Source organism: Azolla caroliniana, unplaced genomic scaffold (genome assembly GCF_043228905.1).
Source record: "Azolla caroliniana isolate FFs.n. ecotype wild unplaced genomic scaffold, voAzoCaro1.0.p SCAF_5, whole genome shotgun sequence".
Classification (NCBI taxonomy): domain Eukaryota; kingdom Viridiplantae; phylum Streptophyta; class Polypodiopsida; order Salviniales; family Salviniaceae; genus Azolla; species Azolla caroliniana.
The window spans coordinates 20,172,750-20,197,300 of record NW_028230440.1 but is presented as its reverse complement, the minus strand read 5'-3'; the positions used below and the strand labels follow the sequence as shown (position 1 = coordinate 20,197,300).

Sequence of the window (24,551 nt, the reverse complement as noted above, 5' to 3'; positions counted from 1 at the left end):
AAGCACTAAACCTCATGAAGGAGATGCAAACACATAATATCTTGCCAAATACACGTGTGTTTGTTTCTGGCTTGAACGTTTGTGGTGATACTCAAGACATCAATCAATGTAGTGTAATACATATTGAGACCCTCATTGCCAATACCTTAGTGGGTATGTAGGCCAAATGTGGTTTCCTCAATGGATATAGTGAGAGAGACAACACTCTCCTTTTTTTGAACAATGCATGCCAAATATGGAGAATTTGTAAAATCTTAGAAAGTGCTTCAACAGGTTCCTATTTGAGATATAGTCTCTTGGACTGCACTTATTGGTGAGTATGCTAAATAAGGTTAAGGTCACAAAGTTGAACCATTTTAAATAGATTCAAAATGATGGCATTGCCCAGATACTGTCTCATATATTTTGTTTCCTTGCAAAAGCACGAGAGGATATGTAGAGAATAACCAAGATAAAGAACCATTGAATTATATTTAGTTTATGCAAGATCAAGGTAATGTGGAATTGGGTTTTGTGAAGAAACTCTTAAATTTGTTGAGCATGTGCAAATGGAGGGGTTTATTCCTGGTGTTGTCAATTATCTAAACAACTTGAGAGTTAGCTCAAAGATGGTAATTGGGATGAAGGTCAAGAATTACATTTGGAGATTGCTAAAGATGGGTACGAAAGAGATCTATTTCTTGGTAATGCTTTGATAGACATGTACGCAAAAGGTGGCTCTCTTACGCTAGCACGGGATGTAGTCAAGAATCTACCAAGTCAAGATGTGACATTGTGGAATACCCTTATTAATGGATATGCTAAATATGGGCCAACTGAATATTACGAAGGCACTACGGCGCTTCTATGTGCACAACAGATCGTGATGTGCTGGATCTTTTAGTGCTCAAGATAGAAAGGGGAAGGGGAAGGAGACTTACCTCTACACAGTCCAAAAGCTTCTATTCCATTACACACAGAGCTCAACTCGCTCTCATTAGTTTTCTGTTTTTTGTTCTTACTCTCTCTACACTACTCTCACTCTTACTCACTTTCCTAATTTTTACCTAAGTACATAAGTGACTTATATATGCAGCTAATTAGCTGCGAGTAGCTAATTAGCTGTCTATAGTTAAATAGCTGTCAGTAGCTAAATAGTTGTGCATTGCTAAATAGTGCCATGCCGATGGTTATAACTCCCATCATGTCTCTAAACTGTGTATGTTTTTCCATGCTCAATCCCTTCGTAAGAATATCAGCAACTTGCTGATTTGTACTTACATACAACAGATCCACTTCTCCATCAATCACTTTTTCTCTAACAAAGTGATAATGCACTTCAATGTGCTTTGTTCTTGCATGGAACACTAGGTTTTTTGCCAATTGAATGTTGCTCATATTGTCACACCAAATTGTGACTGCACCATCTATATACTCTCCCAAATCAGAAAGTAATCTTCTGATCCATACCTTTTCATGGATAGCTATTGCAGCTCCTCTATATTCAGCTTTAGTACTTGATAATGCAACAATAGCTTGTTTCTTGCTACTCCATGAAATAGCTGCACTTCCTGTTGGGATTACGGTCCCTTCGGATGGGATGGTCGGATGTCGGAGATGAATGCCGACGAGCCCGGTTTCGGTTTCGGATCCGGATGACGAAGACCCCGGCTTCGGTGCCGGATGACGAATGTACCCGGAGAGCAATCCGGATGCAGGGACATATCCGTGAATATGTTCGTTATGGGCCCCTGAGGCTATAGTTGTAAATAGCCCTAAAGTCATATATGTATAAATATGACTTAGGGCAAATAGTTTTGGTGTTGCTTCTCATTTTTCTGTTTTTCCACTTTAGAGGAGTGAAGAGAGAGCAGCCGTGAGAGAGAGAGAAAGAGAGAGAGCGCGAGAGAGAAAGAGGTAGACGCCTCTGTGTATTTCCGCCGCCTGTGGCGAGGACAGCGAGCTCAAGGTCGTCGCCTTGGAGCTCGTCATTGTATACTTCTCTGTATAGTGTTGTTTGGAGTCTTGTACTCCCGTGGTTTTTCCCCGTTTAGGGTTTTCCACGTTAATCCTTGTGTACTCGCGTTTCTTCGTTTTGTTTCTACGTGTGTTTCCTATTTTCTGCTCCATTGATCCGCGATTAATCGGTTGTGGCCGAGATAAGAAGGTGAATAGAAGCGTCAATTCTCAACAAACTGGTATCAGAGCGACTGTTGCAGAAAATGGAAGGCGGCGGCAGCGGGCAGCCGATGATGATGGTGCTGAATGCACAGAATTACGCCGACTGGAAGATCAAGATGGAGGATCTTCTGATTGTTCGGGACCTGTACGAACCGATTGACAGGTCGGAAATACCGAAGGGGGTACTTGAGTCGGAGTGGAAGCTCCTGAACCGGAAAGCCGTAGCGACGATCCGACAATATGTCGACGTAAGCGTCCTGCAACATGTGGCGAACGACACCAACGCATACGAGATGTGGAAGAAGCTGTCTGGCCTCTATGAGAGGAAGAATGCGTTGAACCGGACCTCCCTGATGAGGAAGATAGTGAACCTCAAGTACCGGGACGGCGAGAGTATGGTAGAACACGTAAGCACGTTCATGGGATTCGTGAATCAGCTTGCGGCGATCAAGTTCCCGTTGGAGGATGCAATGCAAGCCATCATCCTGATGTGTACATTGCCGGACAGCTGGGAGAACTTGGTGGTGACTCTCAGCACCTCCTGCACCGAAGATAACTTGTCCCTACAAACGGTAAAGACAAGTATTCTGAATGAAGAAGCGCGTCGGAGAGATAAGGAACCGGCCTCCGACCCGAAGATGCTGTTTACCGAATCGGATCGGGTAAGACAGTGGAACCGGAGTCCGCAAAGACGGGAGAAGTCGGGGACCCGGTCGCAGTCAAGAGGAAGGCCAACATGCTTCCACTGTGGGAAGCCGGGGCACTTCCGGAAGAACTGTCGGCATTACCGAAAGGACAACGGAGCCGACGACACCGATTCGAAGAAGTCACCGGAGAGAAACGGTGCATACCGGGGAGCCACGGACCGGAGAGGTCCGGATCGGCGAGGGCAGGACCGGAAAGGAACGACGGCATTCGCAGCAAGCGAAGAAGAGATAATGCTCATTACCGAAGAGACGGAGCTAAACCTTGTCGGTGAAGAGATGACCTGGGTGGTCGATTCCGGAGCGTCGTTCCACCTGACCCCGGAGAAGAAATACTTCTCATCCTACACAGCCGGTGAACATGGCTGTGTCCGGATGGGAAATGAAGGCACATGCCGGATTGCCGGCATAGGAGACGTGTGGCTGATGACATCAACCGGATGCAAGCTGCTGCTGAAGAATGTGCGACACGTTCCGGAGGTCCGATTGAACCTGATCTCGGCCGGGAGGCTAGATGATGAAGGCTACACGGGTAGCATCCGGGACGGTGTCATGAAGTTCAGCAAGGGGAGCCTGATAGTGGCTCGGGCCCGGAAGGTCAACACTCTGTACCTGATGAATTCCCGGCTATGTCCGGAGGAGCTGAACGTGGCAGCCGTCGCTGCCGGTGAGCTGTGGCACAAGCGACTGTGCCACATGAGTGAGAAGGGGATGAAGAGGCTTGCAGAAGACAACCTTATTCCAGTGAAGCATGTGCACCTGGAGAAGTGCACCGACTGCCTGGCCGGTAAGCAAAACCGAACCTCCTTCCACTCAAGGCCACCGACGAGACGTAGCGCACCATTGGAGTTGGTGCACACTGATGTGTGTCAGGTAGAAACGAAGTCACATGGCGGAGCCCAGTACTTCGTGACATTCATTGATGATCACAGCCGGAAGCTGTGGACGGCACCGTTGAAGACAAAGGACCAAGTGTTGTCCGTCTTCAAAGAACTCCACGCGAGAGTGGAAAGGGAATCCGGCAAGAAGCTGAAAGCGATACGAGCGGATAACGGAGGGGAATACCGGGGGCAGTTCCAGGAGTACTGTCGCTCGAAGGGAATCCGGCTCGAGTTTACTGTGCCGAAGACGCCGGAACTGAACGGGCTGGCCGAGAGGATGAACCGGACCATAATGGAGCGGGTCCGGAGTATGCTGGCGCATGCGAAATTACCCAAGGGGTTTTGGGCTGAGGCAATGTCGACGGCGACATATGTGATAAACAGATCACCCTCAGTTCCTTTGGACGGAGACACGCCGCAGAGAGTGTGGACCGGTAAGGAAGTGTCCTACCGGCATCTGAAGGTGTTCGGGTGTCTCGCATACGTGCATGTGGCAAAGGACCGGAGAGGAAAGCTAGATCCTAAGACCCGGCCATGCATATTCCTCGGTTACGGCGACGACGAGTTCGGCTACCGAGTATGGGACCCGGTCGACAAGAAGATATTCAGGAGTCGAGACATCATCTTCATGGAGGACAAGACACTCGCCGACTGGGAGTCGGAGAAGAAGATGAAGAGCTCCAAGTCGATCGGTGAGGATCAACTCTACGAGGAGCAGTCCCGACCGGCAAGGGACCGGTTAACACTCGAGGATCCGGCCGAAGACGGTGAAGAAACAGAACCGGCCGAAGAAGATGAAAATGATACCGGAACCGGCCCCGATCCCGAAATGGATTCGGATGAAGAAGAAGAATCGGAAGAACCGGTTACCGAAGCTCCGGAACGGAGATACCCTCTAAGAGAGAGAAGGGCCCCCCGGAGATTTCCGGAACCAGAGCACGTGTTGCTAACCGACGAGGGGGAGCCGGAGAGCTTTGAAGAAGCAAAGCATGACACCCAGAGCCGCAGGTGGTTGAGTGCCATGCAGGATGAGATGGATTCCCTGCATGAGAACCACACATATGAACTTGTGGAGTTGCCGAAAGGAAAGCGGGCACTGCGAAACAAGTGGGTGTTCAAGCTGAAACCGGGAGATGCCGGAAACCCCCCGAGATACAAAGCCAGGATCGTGGTGAAGGGGTTTCAGCAGAAGAAGGGCGTCGACTTCGACGAGATATTTGCCCCGGTAGTGAAGATGACCTCCATCCGGACGGTGCTGAGCATAGCGGCAAGCATGGACCTCGAGGTAGAACAGATGGACGTGAAGACGGCATTCCTTCACGGTGACCTCGATGAAGAGATCTACATGCAGCAACCGGAAGGATTCGAGAAGAAAGGGAAGGAGCACCTGGTATGCCGATTGAAGAAGAGCCTTTACGGACTGAAGCAGGCTCCCCGGCAATGGTACCGGAAGTTCGACTCCTTCATGACCGACGAAGGGTACCTCAAAACGCAGTCCGACCACTGCGTGTTTGTGAAGAAGTTCGAAGGAGGAGACTCCCTAATACTCCTCCTGTACGTGGACGACATGTTGATCGTCGGACGGGACCAGGTCAAGATACGGATGCTGAAGAAGGCTCTTCACCGAACCTTCTCAATGAAGGACCTGGGTCCGGCGAGGCAAATACTAGGGATGCACATCATCCGGGACAGGAAGAAGAAGCAGTTGTGGCTGTCACAGGAGAAGTACGTGACGAAGGTGCTTCACCGGTTCAACATGTGGGAAGCAAGACCGGTCGGATCGACCCTCCCTGCAAACTGCAAGCTGTCCAGCAAGCAAAGTCCCAAGACAAAGGCTGAAAAGGAGGATATGATGAAAGTGCCGTATGCCTCAGCAGTCGGGAGCTTGATGTACGCCATGGTGTGTACGAGACCGGACATCGGATATGCAGTCGGAGTGGTGAGCCGGTACATGAGCAATCCCGGCAAAGAGCATTGGAACGCGGCCAAGTGGATACTCCGATACCTGAAGGGCACGGCAAACGTGTGCCTCCGATTCGGCTCCGGTAAGCCCGAACTTGACGGCTTCACCGATTCGGATATGTCGGCTGATGCAGATACCAGCCGGTCCACATCAGGGTATGTGATGACGTATGCAGGGGGAGCTGTTTCGTGGCAGTCGAGGCTGCAGAAGACGGTTGCGTTGTCAACCACGGAGGCGGAGTACATGGCAGCTGTTGAAGCCGGCAAGGAAATAATATGGATGAAGGACTTCATTAGAGAGCTCGGTATCCGGCAGGAGGAGTACCGACTCTACTGCGACAGTCAGAGTGCAATCCACCTTGCGAAGAACGCGGCTTATCACTCCCGGACGAAGCACATCCAGCGAAGATATCACTGGATCCGGGAAAGGATAGAAGACAAGGAGTTCGTGCTGACAAAGATCCACACGGACGAGAACGGGTCGGATATGCTGACCAAGGTCCTCACACCCGACAAGCTGGAAGCATGCCGGAAGAGGGTCGGATTGGAGAGACATCCCATGCCGAAGTGAAGGGGGAGTTTGTTGGGATTACGGTCCCTTCGGATGGGATGGTCGGATGTCGGAGATGAATGCCGACGAGCCCGGTTTCGGTTTCGGATCCGGATGACGAAGACCCCGGCTTCGGTGCCGGATGACGAATGTACCCGGAGAGCAATCCGGATGCAGGGACATATCCGTGAATATGTTCGTTATGGGCCCCTGAGGCTATAGTTGTAAATAGCCCTAAAGTCATATATGTATAAATATGACTTAGGGCAAATAGTTTTGGTGTTGCTTCTCATTTTTCTGTTTTTCCACTTTAGAGGAGTGAAGAGAGAGCAGCCGTGAGAGAGAGAGAAAGAGAGAGAGCGCGAGAGAGAAAGAGGTAGACGCCTCTGTGTATTTCCGCCGCCTGTGGCGAGGACAGCGAGCTCAAGGTCGTCGCCTTGGAGCTCGTCATTGTATACTTCTCTGTATAGTGTTGTTTGGAGTCTTGTACTCCCGTGGTTTTTCCCCGTTTAGGGTTTTCCACGTTAATCCTTGTGTACTCGCGTTTCTTCGTTTTGTTTCTACGTGTGTTTCCTATTTTCTGCTCCATTGATCCGCGATTAATCGGTTGTGGCCGAGATAAGAAGGTGAATAGAAGCGTCAATTCTCAACACTTCCCAATGTAAACATATATCCACTTGTGGATCTTCTGTCAGTTTGGCTTCCAGCCCAATCAACATCTGTATATCCTTCCAACTTTATGTCCAGATCAGCCCTGTAAAACAGTCCATAATTTTTAGTAGCTTTTACATACCTCAAAATTCTCCTTATGTAGTCCAAATGTGGCTTTGTTGGCTATTGCATAAACTGGCTGACTAATCCAACAACATAACTCAAATCAGGTCTTGTTATGGTCAAATATATGAGGCTACCCACCATAGACCTGTACATGTTTACATCTTCTATTTTGGCTCCCAAATCAGCCCTCAATTTGCAGTTCTTATCTAGTGGTACACTAGTAGGTTTGCATCCAAGCATACCACACTTCTTGAACATAGTTTTTGCATACTGTTTTTGCAACATATATATACCACTTTCAGATCTGATCATCTCAATACCAAGAAAGTATCTCAGCTCTCCCAAATGCTTCATATGAAATTGCATTTCCAGATTTTTTTTTAGCTTTCTTATTTCATCCATGGAATCACCTCCAATGATTAAGTCATCAACATATATCAAGATAACAACAATGCAATCATTTATCCTTTTTACATACAATGATGGATAAGCCTTTGACATTTTGAAAGCAAATGTTTTCAGAGATTCTAAAAGTTTTTTATGCCATGCTCTTGGTGCTTGTTTCAATCCATAGAGAGCCTTTTTCAGCCTACATACATATTCTGGATGCATCTTATCTTCAAAACCTGGTGGTTGACACATGTATACTTCCTCTTCCAAGTTACCATGTAAAAAAACATTTTTTACATCCATATGGTGCAGAACCCATCTTTTGGCTGCACTCACAACAAGTAGTGTTCTCAATGTTGCCATCTTTGCAACCAATGCAAATGTTTCATCATAATCAATTCCTTGCATCTGGGCATATCCCTTTGCAACAAGTCTTACTTTATGTCTACTAACATTTCCGTTTGAATCATGCTTTGTTTTGTAGACCCATTTGCAACCTACAACATTTTTTCCCTTCGGTAACTTTACCAAATCCCACGTTCTGTTTTCAGCCAATGCATCTATTTCTTCTTGCATTGCATTCACCCATTTCTTATCAGATTTTGCTTCATCAAAACTATTTGGATCAAGGATTTGTACCACTTTAGACATGTATGCGTAATGCATAGCCATATATGTGTCATGTGTCATAGCCAAATCTTTCAACAGTCTTTTTCTCTCTATCTGATCTTCTCAATTTCTGATTTACATCCTTCATTGCTTTTTCCATACGAGGGATTTTCAGGGATCCTATACCAAGCTCATCATCCAATGATGTATCTGAATCTACGTCTTCCATGTTTCTAGACCCATCATCAAGCATTTCATATTCTGGCATTTTCTGTTTTCCCTTTTTATCATCATATTTTTTGTGTCTTGCATTTTTTCCACTCCATGCATTAATTCTGATTTACTACCTGAGCTTCCAGATGGTTCAGTACATTCCATTGATGTTGAACTTTGTTGTCCAACGTTGCTTCGATTTCCATGACAATCTCTCCCATTTTCAGATTTTTCTTTGTCTTCATTTTCACAATCTTCATCAATTTCTACATTTCCTTTTGGGTTGTACCAACTACCCAACTCATCAAATATTACATCCCGACTTACCACAATCTTTTTTGTCAAAGGGTTATAGCATCTATACCCTTTTTGCTCCTCTAAATATCCAACAAGAACACATTTTTCAGCTTTTGGATCAAGCTTACTTCTTACTTTAGCAGGTACATGAACATAGGCAAGGCATCCAAACACTTTTAAGTGTCCTAAACTAGGTTTCCTTCCATAGAAACATTCTTCAAGAGTTACTTCATGTACTCCAAATGTTATACATCTATTTAGAATAAAGTTTGTTGTGTTTACAGCTTCTACCTAGTAATACAATGGCATATTCTTTTCAGTCATCATGGCTCTTGCTATGTTCACCAGAGTTCTGTTTTTTCTCTCAACAACTCCATTTTGTTGTGGAGTATATCTACATGTAAACTGTCTCCTTATTCCTTGATTGCACAGAAAATCAGAAAATTCATTTGAGAAGTATTCTCCTCCTCCATCAGATCTTAGGCATTTTATTCTAGTTCCAGCCTACTTTTCTACCATGCATTTAAACTTACGAAAGCAATCAAATACTTCATTTTTTTCTTTCATGAAGTAAACCCATATTTTCCTTGACAAAACATCAATAAATGTTACATAAAACTTACATCTACTAATTGATGCATTTTTTGTTGGTTCCCATACATTTGTATGTACCAAATCCAACAAATTTTTGCTTACATGTCTTTCATGAGGGAAAGGCAACCTGTTTTGTTTTCCATATTGACATGCTTCACATATTTTGCTCATCTCACAATCTTTCAACTTAGGCAGTCCAGCCACTGCATTTTTCCTCAACATATTTTTCAAGGTTTGCATACTTATGTGACCAATTCTTTTATGTCACATTTCCGCATTTGAGATTACACTCATTCCTTCTGCAAACATGGTTGTAATCTTTTTAGGCATATCCACATCTAACACAAACAACCTTCCTTCTCATTTTCCTTTTGCAATAAGCTTTCCCTGTTTCTCTATAAAGCATCCACTTTTCTTAAACTTAACTTGCATTCCTTGATCTACTATCTGTGCAACAAAAATCAGATTTTTTGCAAGGTTTGGAACATGCATCACATTCAGCATATACTTTGTTTTTCCTTTTTCTTCCCACAATGGTATATCTCCAACATGCTCTATTTGGTGATTAGTATTATCACTTGTCTGCACATAACCGGGAATCTCTTGTTCTCTTAGACTTTCAAACTAGTTTTTATCTCTTGGCATATGATTAGATGCCCTAGAATCTACATACCACAAATTATTCATTGCATCTCTATGAACATTCAGCCACTGTTGTTGTTTCATGTTGCACCACAAATGCACCATCTTTATCACAGTCTTCACTGGTTGAGGCATAATTATTTTGTTGTCTCTTCCCTCTTTTTTCATCATTTTGCTTTTTATAGCATTCAGCCATCATCATTCAAATAAGTTTGCTTACCTCTACCTTGATTGCTCCCCCTACCTCTGATGTTGTTTCTTCCACTTACAACTTGTTGTCCTCTTCCTTGATCATTGTTGTTGGTTCTAGCTGAACCAAATCTTAAATGGCCTCTTCCTCGGCCTCTTCCAACACTATTGTAGAGGGCTTGCCCCTCAATCTTAGAGTTTCCTTTGTTTACATCATCCATCTAATTTCTTTCTTCCACTACAAGCATTGAAACCAGATCTGGAAAACTTGGGATGATATCCCTTGTGAGAATAGATGTTTTGAAGCTTTTATATTGAGGTCCTAAACCTCTCAAGCATATTTCCAACTTATCATCATCTTCTACCTTCACATTGATAAAAGCAAGTGATTCACATAGTCTCTTTATTTTCAGAGCATACTCATTCACTGACATCTTACCTTTTTCCAAGGTATTTAGCTCAGTCTTCAACTAAAGCTTTCTAGCCTTTGTGTTCACTGCAAACAGTTTTACTAAACTGTCCCAAGCTTCTTTTGGAAGCCTAACATCTTGTATGTGTCCAAGCATCGAATCTGAGATGCTAAGTGAGAGTCAATGCAATACCTTTCTTGCCCCTTGATTCCATTCTTTAAATGCTTTAATCTGTGCAGCAGTTGCATTTTGTTCTGGGATCTCTGGAGCCTCTTCTAGGTCTCCTTCAATGTAATCCCAATATCCTTTTCCCATCAGGAAATTTGTCATTTTGAATTTCCACACCGGGAAATTGTTTTTATCTAATTTTTCTGTGACTATTTGGCTTGCATTTTCAGCAGCCATCTCTCTTTCAATTACGACTTTTTTTATGATTAACTTCACAAACAACTCTCTAATTCAGATCAACAAACAGAGAAACAACCTTTCTCAGATCTGTACTGTTCTAATCTTTTTTAGCAACTCTGCTCTAATACCATGTTATGAAGGCACTACGGCTCTTCTCTGTGCACAGCGGATCGTGATGTGCTAGATCGTTTAGTGCTCAAAACCGAAAGGGGAAGGGGAAGGAGACTTACCCTTGCACAGTCCAAAAGCTTCTATTCCATTACACGCAGAGCTCAACTCGCTCTCGTTAGTTTTCTGTTTTCTGTTCTTACTCTCTCTACACTACTCTCACTCTTACTCACTTTCCTAGTTTTTACCTAAGTACATAAGTGACTTATATATGCAGCTAATTAGCTGCTAGTAGCTAAATAGCTATGCATAGCTAAATAGCTGTTTCACCCTTATGTCCACTAGTAGCTAATTAGCGAATAGCTATTATAGCTTATTTCTCAATAAGCATCACATACCTTTGTTGAGCTTGCTTCTCAACATTGAAGACACCCTATGTTTGTTAGTTTTTACAACAGATGGAAATGATGGCATTCCCTCTTGGAGCAATGACCTATATAAGTGTAATAAATGCTTGTGGGACTCTTTGATTGATATGTACATCAAAGGTGGTCTGATAATGGAAGGTGATTGCATCTGGATATACTAACTATAGGCTCGAAAAGCAAGTGTTTTATGGCCTAGAACAAATGCAAGTAGAAGAAATTTCTCCTGACTTTGCTTAATTTGTCTGTTTCTTGAAAGCTTGTTTTGGCTTAGAGTCTCTAACAAGAGGAGGGGAATTACATGGTGATAATGCAAAAAAGGGATTTAAAAAAGATCCTTTTGTTGGTACAATAAATGTGAACCAATAATTGAAGTCCGAGAGTTTTTTGATGGATTATTGTTGCTTGGAGATGCGGTACAATGGACTACCATGTTATTGGGCTATCCTGAGCATGATAAGAATGAGGATGCTATACAACTATCTTCAAATGCTTGTGCAAGGCCTCTTACCTAATATGATGACATTTTCTAGTATGTTGAAAGTATGTGGCAACATGGGAGATATACAGAAAGGGAACAACTTCCATGTTCAAATGTCCTCGTAAACCATGAAGGTCACACAAACAAGTGCCTTATTGAGAAGTATGCTTGAATATTAACAAGCCTTTGGCATAAGACAAGCAAGAAGTCTTTTTGAATGGTCTAGTTTAATTTCCAGATATGCTCAAACGGAGAAATTGTGCAGAAAACATTTAGCACAATTATGGTTTCAAATATCGTCTCATGGAATGCACTAAAAAGAGGCTATAGAGACTATGGATATGCCAAGGAGGGGTTGTATTAGTTTTGAACAGATGCAACACAATATATGTATATAGTTTTCCTTTAATTTTAATTAGCAATGGGAGCGGTTCGGTTTGGTTTCTTTGCCTTGAAACCAAACCAAACAATTTATTTATATTAAAAACCAAACCAAACTATTTAAATTTTATGAAGCCATTTAAACCAAAATGTTTATGAAAAATTTAGAACCAAACCAATTCGGTTTATCATAAACATAGTTCTAGCCATACGTCCCATTCGTGTCATACTCAAACGCCAATATTCGTATCATACTCATACGTGAAAAGGCTCCAAGTATGATTGAAATCCATACGCGGTACATAGATATATTATATATACATATGGTGTATATCGTGTACATAGTGTGTGTGTGTGTTTGAGGGGGAGAGAGAGAGAGAGAGAGAGAGAGAGAGAGAGCGTGTGTGGTCTAGAGAGAGAAGCCCTGTTTTGCATGTGTGAGGAGACAGTGATTGAGTGTATATCTAGACTCTAGAGAGAGAGAGAGAGAGAGAGAGAGGAGCTATGGGTTTTGTCTGTGTGAGGGAGTATGTAATATGTATATTAGATATCTAGATTTTGTAGAGAGAGAAAATCTGTCAGTTCTCGTGTGTGTGTGAGAGAGAGAGAGAGTGTGTGTGTGTATGTGTGTCAGATGTCACTTCTATTCACAAAATATTATGAATATCAAAAATTAAAAAAACTAAAAAAAGTCAAAAAAATAAAAAAAAGTCAAACGAATATCGCGTATCATACGCGTACGTTTGCAAACGTTCGCGTACGTCCAGTAAATTGGACGTACGCGAATATTAGGAACTATGATCATAAATCAAAACCAAACCAAACCTATAAACCTATAAACCTTCAAACCTTCAAAACTTTTAAACCTTTAAACCAAACCACATAAGCCGAAACCGCTAAACCGTGAAATTCAAAACTGAACCGAACCAAAACCGAACCGGATCATAATATTTGAAACCAAACCAACAGTTTATTTATCTTTGAACCCATAAACCGTTAAGCCATGGCTTAACGGTTTGGTTCGGTTTGAGCCGAAACCGTGCCCATTGCTAATTTTAATACCAATGGAGGATATTTTTTATGGAAAAAAGGGTGGCACAAAGGAACGATAGTACACCATAGCATGAAGGCATGCACGTGCTCCCATGATATGCTTCTCATCCATATGAGTAAATAGATGTAATCAGTCACACATATAGAGGTAATAAAATTTAAATACTAGATATATATATATATATATGGAGCAATTCATGTTGCTTCTTCCTTTAGGGGAATCTAATAATTGGAATGATACTAAGAAGATTAGCATCATGGCCCTTGCACAAGGATGACATGAACAAAAATTGTTCAAATTTTTTCTCTTCTTTCTTCTGTTGTCCATCACCTCCCCCCTTAGGTATATGATTGCATGAAGATGCCCCTAAATTTTCATCTCGTAAAGTTTCATCAATTCGATTTAGGTTTATGCGCTTACTCAAGCATATGGGCTAGACGGAAGTTGGGCATAAGGTGGCCAATCTTAGTTAGAAGTACTCATTGTTCACATGCTTTATAATTCAAATCTTTTTATTGCATATTCATGCTTGATCTTATATCTAATAAAGATTCCATGTGCATTTGTGTAGGAGAGTACACGGTTTCATCCTAAACTCGTTAAAGAGTTGATAATTGGAAGTCAAGATCATAAACACCATTACAGTGTTACTAATTACATAACCATGTTAATTGCACTCAAATTTCATAACCATGTTAATTGCAATTATTGTGGGTTCCTTTTACGTATACCTTGTTAGTGCTTATGTGCACCTTTATGTATAGTGTGAGTATTTATAATATACTTGTGTTTCTATGTGTGAAACTCTACGTGTTGTAAATATTTACAATATGCGGAAGCTTGTAAACAGTCAGTCGGTCAGTTATCCAGAAAATGAATAGATCAACACAGAACACATAGTACAAAAGAGAGAGAGTGACTGAGAGTGAGCGGATAATAGAAAATTCTATTACAAAAGATGCTTAATGCTTTGTTCCTTACATAGTGCTTATGTGCACTTTATATATACAAGCCCATCTGTCAAGGCCATTTAGAAGTACTGACATGTACTTCAATGCTATTAAAAGAGCATCCAACACTAATTGCCTATGTTGGACCTATTTAATAGAATAGCACACATTGGTACATTGTCGCGGAATTTCGTTTGTATGTGTTGGAACGGGGTGGGACCACTGGGGTCTCAAACTAAGGAGCCGGTGAAGAGAGGGTGAGGAGTTTAACTGGATAGTCTCCAGATGACTTCGCCGACACACGATCTCGAGCACGCCACCGATTTGGACCGGTCATTGGATACTAGAAGATGAGCACACAAGCTCGAACACGTATACTATTCTAGACTAGTGGCCTGAAACCAACTGATGAGCACACGGGCTCGGAAAACACAAGCCACGTTGTCGTGCCTTTCGGCTCCGGATCGTTGCGTGAGTCGAGTGGGAACCGCCGAGGTTTTGGACTAGGAGGAAGAGGAATGCAACTTAAGGCTAGTTATGAATAGTAGAAAGAGAAGTAAGATAGCAATCTCGTGAATCCCACGAGTTTAGTGTATTTAAAACAATATTTAGATTATAAGAGTAATTTAGATGGCAAAATTCGTGCATCCCACGAATATATTAGATTGATCAATCCTTGTATATTAATCAACAACCTTATACATATTTCTCTCCTCCTTATATAAAGATGGAAGAGGCTAAGCATGGCTTCATGCTTTTTCACCAAAAGTGTCCATGCACACTAAATGTGCATGTGATGCTTTGTCATTTCCTAAGTATAGGGCTCATGCACGCTAGATGTGCATGAGTCACTTTTAATGTCACGTGTAAATAAAATATTCACACCCTAAAGAATACATGATTTTTACCTTTTAATAAAGGTATGTGAAAATAAAGGTCTTATACGTATTAAATCTATATGTATAACACTAAAGATAAGTTATTACAATGGTAAGGTTGAGGTTTATCTATGTGGAGGTGTAGGGTTTGAATCTTGCCCTATGCATGTGATAAATATTTTGATATATTATTTATTTATTTATATGTATCTAAAATCGGATATATTATTTTATAGTTTTCACGTAGTGTGTGGAATACACTACGACAACGCGCGAAATGAATGAAGAAAAATAGAAAGGGGAATGCATGCTCAACACCGAGAGAGAGAGAGAGAGAGAGAGAGAGAGTAAAACAATCGAAAATGGATTAATCGACCAGTGAAAATACAACCGGACTTGTTCGGCAATAGAGCTTCGAGCTCTCCAAGCGTGCACACAAACAGATCCTAGTGAGCCTCTGATTGGGAGCACACAAGTTTCCAATGCAAAACAGAGGGCTCACTACCACTCGGCGAATACATAGAATAGGAAGCAGAAATCTGCAGAGCTCGGTCCAGCAGTGCTTCATTCTCCCAAATCATCCATTCCCCCCCCCTTTCCCTTCTCTCTCTCCTTTTATAACTCAAGGAGAGCGAGAAGACGTTACATCAGGCTGTTAAGACAACCGCTTTTCTCCTAGATTTTCTCCCATCAATCCATTATTCCTCTCTATACGTGTGATCATAAAGTACCTATTAAGAGACTCTACCTAATACTTATCAATACTCGATATTTACATATGTTTTAATTATGTACATAAGCCTCATTTGCGTTGTCGTGAAGAATTTCGGCCAGAGGCGGAAACCAGGAAACATTGGCTACATCGGCGGGGTGCAGCGTGTGTACGCACCCATGTACATTTAGTGTGAATAACGAGGGTGCCTTTATGGTGCCGAAGAGTAGTCAAGTCGGGACAGACGATCCCATATAAGTCGGGATTTATCCCACATTGTAACGGATCCCTCTCCTTGTTCTATAAAAGGAAGGGAACGTCCTTTGTGAAAGGGTTGCCCATTTTGCATTAGAGGGTATACCGTTAGGTTTAGAGTTAGCATCTTCTTCTTCTTCTTCTTCTTCTTCCCCCCTTCGTGTTCGCTTAGGGTTTGCTTCAGCTCATCTCCTACGCAAGACCCCGCTCGGCGCGACGAGCCCGTGAGCTCCCCGACGGCGGCTTGGCAGCTGACGACTACTGTAACCTACCTCGGTCCGGATCGACGCCGGGAATGTATTCTTCTTTTATATATATATATATATATATATATATATACGTTTGCGTCTGTCTGTGTATATTCGCGTCTCTGTTGGTGTCGGGTGCTCCCCCTTTCCTGCGTTCCCTATACATAAGGGCGTGAGTCGGGTTGGGCTGTGTGTGCGTGTGTGTGCGTGTAAGTGCGTGAGTCGGTGTTAAGCGCGCGCTCTCTCTCTCTCTCCCTCTCTCTCTCTCCCTTCGGTTGCTTCCGGTGTGCTTCTGGGATGCCCCGGGAACAGCGAAGCACAACTTCCTACGCTCCATCACTCCCTAGTCCAAGGCCCCCGTGGTCCCCCCTTTCTCCACGCACGCGCGTAACAACGCGACATATTTGGTGAACCCGACATGAAAGGCGGCAAGGCAGGATGGAGTCGGAAGACGACGACCTTGCGGAGATGGTGGCCAAAGTGGTGTTGAAGTCAGCACGAGTGGTGATGAGGCGAGAAGCAGCGCAACAAGCGGTTGAGCGAGTGGTCGAAAGAGTCGGCCGTTTCAACGGGGACAAAGTCCCATCTTACTTGGAAGCCTACAACGCGGAAATGGAGGAGCGTGGCGTAGACGAGGTGTTGAGGCTGGAGTTCTTCTGTCGGGTCGTGGCTGTCCGGATGCATGCGGAAATAAAGGAGCTCCGTGAGGCTCATAGTTCGTGGGAGGCCTTCGAAGAGGCGCTCCTGAAGGCATACAGAGGATAGCGGGAAGAGGCCGAACGGCAAAGAGAGACGGCAAGGGTCGGCGTTGGGCTAGGATTGCGGAGGCGTACGCAGCTCTCGAGGCGATGCTCGAGGAAGAGGAAAGACGGAGGCCGCAAGCCGAGACTGAGGAGACGGATTTGCCCCACGCGACGGCGGAAGATCGGTACGACGGTACCACGGGAGAGGGTGTGGAACAAAACGCCCTCTCGACTTGCGGAGATAGAACGGCCAAGGACGAGGCCGAGATACAGATCGCGGAACCGGAACGTTGGGACCAGCGGTTTCGGGCGTGTCAACCCGGAACCCCGGTCATTGGAGAAGCGAGCCAAGACGGGGCTTGTGCGATCGGTAAGAAGACGACCGCCGACCACGAAGAGTCGGTGGCTACGGACAAGGGCGTAAAACGGGTGGGCGATTCTTTGTGTCTTCCCACACTTGCTCCCGAGACGATAGCAGTCGGGCCCGAGTGCCCACGTGAGTCCCAAGCGGAGGAAGGCGGCGGCGAAAGGCAAGGAATCACCGGCGAGACGATACGGGGAAGGAGCGGACGAAAGCCCACAGACCCGATTCCGGAGAACTCGGCATTCGGGCCTGTATGCCCATGGAAGACCGAGGAGATGGATGGCGGTACTGAGGAGTCCTGGCACGACGCCAGCGAAGACGGATGGGAAACGGCCTGTGAGGAGGCCGAGGACGGACGCGGCATGAGGAGATCGGCATTCCGATACGGTTGGAGCGTGATCCAGTCGTGGATTGTTCGATCGGGGCCGGATTCAGCATGAAGGTGCCGATACGAGAGAGGGTGCGGGATGAGCCGCCCTCTTTTACATGGGGAGAAAGACCGACCGGGCGAAGGTCGAGAGTTGGAACGAGAATGAGAGCCGGTCCTATGGAGTTCCATACACCGATCCGGCTGCCGGCCTGAGTGCCGGCGTAAGTCCTATAGGAGAGATCGGTGGCGATAGGAGAACGGGACCCGGCAATTCAGAGAAGGACGAACGGACCCGGACGAGAACCGGGCGGAGCGGACTCTCGGATGACCATTCCGGGAGGGAGGAAGAGAGTAGGCCTACGGAGAGGCCGAGGAGACGGTACGCCGGTACCACGGGAGAAGGTGCGGAACAAAACGCCCTCTCGGCATGCGGAAAAGGACGACCCGGGACAGGTTCAGGACTACAAATCGGCGGCCCAAGGAGGATCCTTCACACCGGTTCTAGAGACGTTGGTAGTCGGCAACGCGGTCGATGTAAGACCAAGATACTAACGGTGGCGGCAAGGTGACGAAGGCAAAAGGGCTACGGACGGGAGGCCCAAGCAGGATCCTTCACACCGGTTCTAGAGACTTCGGCAGTCGGCAACGCGGTCGACGTAAGACCAAGATACTGACGGTGGCAGCGAGGTGACGAAGGCAAGGGCGTAAGGAAGTCCGGTCCTATGGGATCCCCACACTTAACCAGAGACTCCGGCTGTTCGGCCAACGTGGCAACGTAAGACCGAGGGAGAAGGAAGGTGGCGGCGGGAAACGGGACCTGACTACGCAGAAGAGACGAGGAGAGTCCGGGAGGGACTCCGACAAAAGACACCCGGATCTCGGCAAGCAACGAAACAAAGACAGGTCCTATGGGACCCTCACACCGATCTGGAGACTCCGACAGTTCGGCCAACATGGCAACGTGAGACCTAGGGAGAAGGACGGTGGCGGCAGGGAACGGGACCCAACGACATAGGGTAGCGGATCGGGAGTCGGTAAGACGGGCGGACGAAGTGCGAAACCCTCACTGGCCGGTTACGGTCTCGGAAGTAGCCGGTAGGGCGAACACAGGGAGGTGTGTCAGGCCGGAAAGGCACACCTGGGACGGAATAAGAGTCTCGCAAGTGGCCATCGCGGGCCGGATCAAAGCGTGACTACGGGACAGTGTTCGGCACGGGCGGTGCCGAACGAAGGAAGCGAAAGACGGCACAAGGGAGGTGTCGGGAATGAGGTGACAAGTGCCTAGCGGACTGCATAGGGTCGGAGTCAGGGGATGGCAAGAGAGGCCGCAGGAGGATCCTCCACACTCGCTTCGTAGATCTCGGTAGCTCCGTCAAAGTAGCGAAGATGACACACTCGGCAAGCCGGGATGACAAGCTGGTGGGGGCGAGGGGACGACGGCAAACGGAAGACTCGGGACCTGTTGCAGCAGCACGAAGACGGGAAGGGCCAAGCGGGCCACTACGGGCATGCCTCAAGCGGAGGACATCGGGTGTAAGGCGGGAAGCGAGGCGTTCATACGGCCGAACAAGGGTCAACAGAAGTACGCGTACTACGGAGATTGCGGCAGAGGGCCCATCGATGGGTCGAACGAGCCTACGGGGACGTAAGCGCGAAGGAAGAATCGAAGCCGACGGGTCAAACCGGCAGCGAGCCGGGATGCGGATCACGGAAGACCGGTTTCTCACCGGCCGAAATCTCTCACCCTTCAACCGGACTTGGCACATACCAGTGGATGTGCGGTTAGGTGGGGGCAGATGTCGTGAAGAATTTCGGCCAGAGGCGGAAACCAGGAAACATTGGCTACATCGGCGGGGTGCAGCGTGTGTATGCACCCATGTACATTTAGTGTGAATAACGAGGGCGCCTTTATGGCGCCGAAGAGTAGTCAAGTCGGGACAGACGATCCCATATAAGTCAGGATTTATCCCACATTGTAACGGATCCCTCTCCTTGTTCTATAAAAGGAAGGGAACGCCCTTTGTGAAAGGGTTGCCCATTTTGCATTAGAGGGTATACCGTTAGGTTTAGAGTTAGCATCTTCTTCTTCTTCTTCTTCCCCCCTTCGTGTTCGCTTAGGGTTTGCTTCAGCTCATCTCCTACGCAAGACCCCGCTCGGCGCGATGAGCCCGTGAGCTCCCCGACGGCGGCTTGGCAGCTGACGACTACTGTAACCTACCTCGGTTCGGATCGACGCCGGGAATGTATTCTTCTTTTATATATATATATATATACGTTTGCGTCTATCTGTGTATATTCGCGTCTCTGTTGGTGTCGGGTGCTCCCCCTTTCCTGCGTTCCCTGTACATAAGGGCGTGAGTCGGGTTGGGCTGTGTGTGCGTGTGTGTGCGTGTAAGTGCGTGAGTCGGTGTTAAGCGCGCGCTCTCTCTCTCTCTCCCTCTCTCTCTCTCCCTTCGGTTGCTTCCGGTGTGCTTCTGGGATGCCCCGGGAACAGCGAAGCACAACTTCCTACGCTCCATCACTCCCTAGTCCAAGGCCCCCGTGGTCCCCCCTTTCTCCACGCACGCGCGTAACAACGCGACAGCGTGTATCCTTGCACGCTCCCATTCACGTGCATTCGACTCATCTTTCCCCGTATGGCTGGAAATCTTCACGACAACGTGTGATGTTCCGGCATCTAATCCAGATCCATCATCCGTCATCTGGATTTGTATCCGACTTCTTCAACTGATTTGGCATCTGGTCCAGAAAGTGGGCGTAGCCCACTGGATCGATTCTGTTCTGACCTACCACCTTATCCAAGCAGTCCAGCCCATGTTGAGCTTGATCACTCAATAGTCCCCCTCAAGCTCAACTTGAGGTCGGTCCGTCATGTCAGATGTAGCCGGTGCTTGCAACCTCTTGGCGTCCTCCCGCATGGCTCGCGCTCCACGTCCAGTTCAGTTCTGCATCCCACGACCCCTCACGTCTAACGCACCTTCCAAAGAGTTATGACAAATCAACACATGGGGCGTCCGACCTAATTCACACCTCTACCTCTCAATTATCTTCCTTGTAATAACATTGTTTTCCCCCTCCCACAAACATTTATGAGATCTTTGTTTTCATGTAAAAACACTCTAGATCTATGTTTTCTAATAGGATTGGTTGTGTCACAAATTCTTTTGCATTATTAATTTATGCTGATATTTGGACTCCACTCCACATAAGGGTGGGCACAGAATAGGCTTGTAATGCATTAGTTTAAGTCCCACATATAAAGGTATCATAGAATTTAACTCCTATATAATGCCATGGAAGAAACCATAGATTTTGTCCCTTCGGGGACATCTGATAAAATTGGAACGATACAGAGAAGATTAGCATGGCCCCTGCGCAAGGATGACACGCACAAATCGAGAAATGGTCCAAATTTTTTCTTCTTTCTTCCTCTCTCTTCGCTCATTTTGATTTATAATCCATCCCCTGTTTCTTGTTTTTGTGTTTATTTTATTTTCCATTGATTCGATTTAGGGTTGTGCGCTTCTTCAATCAAACATATTGTCTGCACAAAATCGAGCAGATCTGGAGCTGTGGCAATGGCCATTTCCGAAGGCGAAGAAAGAAAGGAGCTAGAAGAAGCTTCTTTGAATTCATTGATTCCATCATGGTACGTAGGTCACGATTCTTCCTTACCTCTGTGACTTTGCTGTGTTTCTTTGAGAGAAATTCGAAAGAAGACGGATGGAAGAAGCTCTTTGAATTCCTGAGAGAGAGACAGAGAGAGAGGAAGAGGATTGGAATATGGCACATGTTTCTTTCGTACCATTCCATCGGAAGATAGTACATATAGGATTTATTGAATGCCCTATTGCTCATACACCATTTGGAAGTATATATCAGAAATTTGGCAAGTTTTTTTTTTATTTGATGCGTAGACAATGGTTCTTTACTCAGAGTATGTTCAGAACGGTCCGAATGATGAGAAGGAGATCATATTACCAATGATTATATTATTGGGGATTACAACATAATTGGAATATACGATGCTTTCATGTTTTGATGGTAGAGATGAAGTTAAAGCATATATTAGGAAGTTGAAAGGTATTCTTATGTGTCTTGATCTTTAAGACTTTGCGATCATGTATACCGCGAAATCAACATTGATGTATACTATTTTGTGGTTCTTCAGTACTAGTCTCCATGTATTTTGTCCTTGGCTAAAGTCCATATTCTGATACATGGCTACGCTTCATTGGGGTCGATGGCAATTGAAATCTTCCATCAACAATATGAAACCAGGCATTTTGGATCTCTTTTAAACTGTCGCAACTGCTGCTTCTGAAAATGTGTTTGGAAGTCCGTATGTCTTTAACATTGATCTGCTTGTCTTTTGTGTTCAGCCTTGCATTTTGCTAAAGATTGTTAAGAGATTGCATGTCAATGCTGAATGTTTTGGTTTTATAGGTATGTGTGGAATTCGTGGGAGGTGCATTCACCTCTGGTATCAGTTTGCAATGTCTTGATAGTGTGTGCTTGAGCTACAGTTTCCAATAATGTCTCCTAAGCTATGAACCTAGTTAAAGCATCGGATTTGTGTTTAAGGAAAGAGGCTATTGTAGAGTGTTAAGTAGACATCAATTACAGTTAGGAGACATGATTAGTTTGTCATAGAGGCATTGTGGGGCATGGATCCACATAGGTGAGAATGCAGAATTCATGTGATTTGTTGGTCTTTGATACAGATCGTGGATGCATGCATTTCCCCAATGCATCCTTCACAAACAGTTGAAGAACTTCTTGAGTGGGCGAGAAATACCTTCACAAAACTTGGTGTCTTCTTATCACTTGAGGTGCTTTCTTTTGAGGATGCCTCGAAATGATGCTTCTTCCACTTTAGGGCATTGGTACTGAGAGTCATTGGAGAGGGTGTGAGGAATTGGACATTTCTAGGAGTTGGCACTAGGAATTCAACTGGTTAATTCTTGCCACTTGAGCTATCTTTAGTACTGGCTCAATTGTTAGCTCTTCTGAACTCCTTACAGTTACTTGTTTGACTAGAACCTTAACCTATTATGAAACTTGGGTTTTACACATTTTTTCCCTTCACACATGCCACATCACGACAGCAATAAAGAATCTAATGAGGGTGTTGGGCCTTTCAAATGAAGAGCATATAGATGCCATAGCTTTCCCACAAATGCTCGCGTATGGCAAGCTCCATAAATGTAAAGTCAATTACAAATAAAGCTTCATTGCCAACATTGGCCATGAGAACACAAGCACACATGCAATACCAACAATTACACTTGTACCCAAACATCCACTAACACCCTCGTGGGACCTTGATACTTTTGAATATGTTATGTTGCTCGGCTATGAGCTGCAATCTGCAATCTGCAAATTCTTGGTAGATGCATCATTTATCGCAATCTTTGTTGACATGGGTTCTTAATATTAATTGCTTATAATATTTACATGTTGTCAAAATGAAAAAAGTCTTGAGCGAACGATTTAATGAAACCCACTCGAGAAAACATGGGTAGTGAAAGGTTTATATTTTCTTACTTTAATAATGTTCTAGATAATTATAATTATTTGATTTTTCTTGCTTTCTTGGTTATGAACCAGAGGTCAATATTGCCTTATAGCTATGTAGGTGAGTGAACGCCTTATCGATGCACTTAGTTATGTAATAAGGCTAATTAGCTAACTGTAATGTTGGAGTACTTAACCCTATTCTAGCATGTTGTAATTATATTCATATAGCCAACATGTTATGGTAGATAATACTCAAGGAAAACTTGCCAATATGATGTGTCCACTTACATTGATGATGTGAACCAAATTGAATTCATTGCGAGTAATAGTCCTACTATGACATTTTCAAAGCATACAAACTTCTTACAATGCATGTCATGAACTCAATATCACTATCAAAAATAATAAGAAGGCTTCCAAGTGCATGGTGTTGATGTCAAATGTAACAATGTTTTTAAAAAGTTGATATAGCATTCCTTGTAGTAAGATCTTGCAAATATCCCACCTGCCTTGGAAACTAATCCTCCACAACAACATCCTCCTTTGCCTGAATAGTTGGCCAAGGAACACACTGGACTTTTTGGCAAATGAGACAATTGATATGTTGCACGAAGCAACCCTTGCTTGATGGGTCAAGAAGGATAGGGAAAATGGGTATATGTCTTGAAAACGACAAAGGGAGGCAAATGCATCAGGGAAAAGACCATTTACTTGGTCAAGAAACTTGAATTTTAGTGCAAGAACTTCATTATAAGATTTACATCAATTTGAATTTCATTTGTATTTTTTACACTTTTGTTTGATTATCTAAGACTTAATGTGTGGAAAATTGTTTTGAATCTTCTTCTTTTTGTTTTGTACATCTGACCATGCAATTTGTTTTCTTGATGCCATAGACATTAAGGGGCCTGTATGAGTTGCAACAAAAAGTGATGATTTAGACCACATACTTAAGGTTGGAACTTATATTGATTAGGAAAAAGCTCTTCAAGTTGTAACAAAGGCCAACAATCTCACTCAGACATTTGGGTCTCAATTGGATCGTAGATGTAGCAACAAACATGAATGGCCTCATAATGACCTTTGATATTGTGACAAAGGATGAGGGTCTTATTTGTAAGGTAGATGTTACGATTGAGATTGAAGACTTGCAAACAAAATAGACCCAAATCATAAATCTGCAAAGGCAAACGTGCCTGAATCCCAAACCGAGAAAACTCAAACAAACCCAAACTAAGAAAATCTATCAGTTATGCCATGCAAGTCTGACTTGATT

General features: G+C 44.7%; 2 non-coding genes across 2 annotated transcripts; both read left to right on the top strand.

The window, feature by feature from the left end:
• Window positions 1-13,439: 13,439 nt before the first annotated feature.
• Window positions 13,440-13,539, top strand: LOC147864380 (U6 spliceosomal RNA). Its single transcript, XR_015529885.1, has one exon. It is a non-coding gene; the product is annotated as a U6 spliceosomal RNA (small nuclear RNA).
• A 7,530-nt stretch (window positions 13,540-21,069) lies between these two features.
• Window positions 21,070-21,172, top strand: LOC147864379 (U6 spliceosomal RNA). The gene has a single exon (XR_015529890.1). It is a non-coding gene; the product is annotated as a U6 spliceosomal RNA (small nuclear RNA).
• Window positions 21,173-24,551: the final 3,379 nt, after the last annotated feature.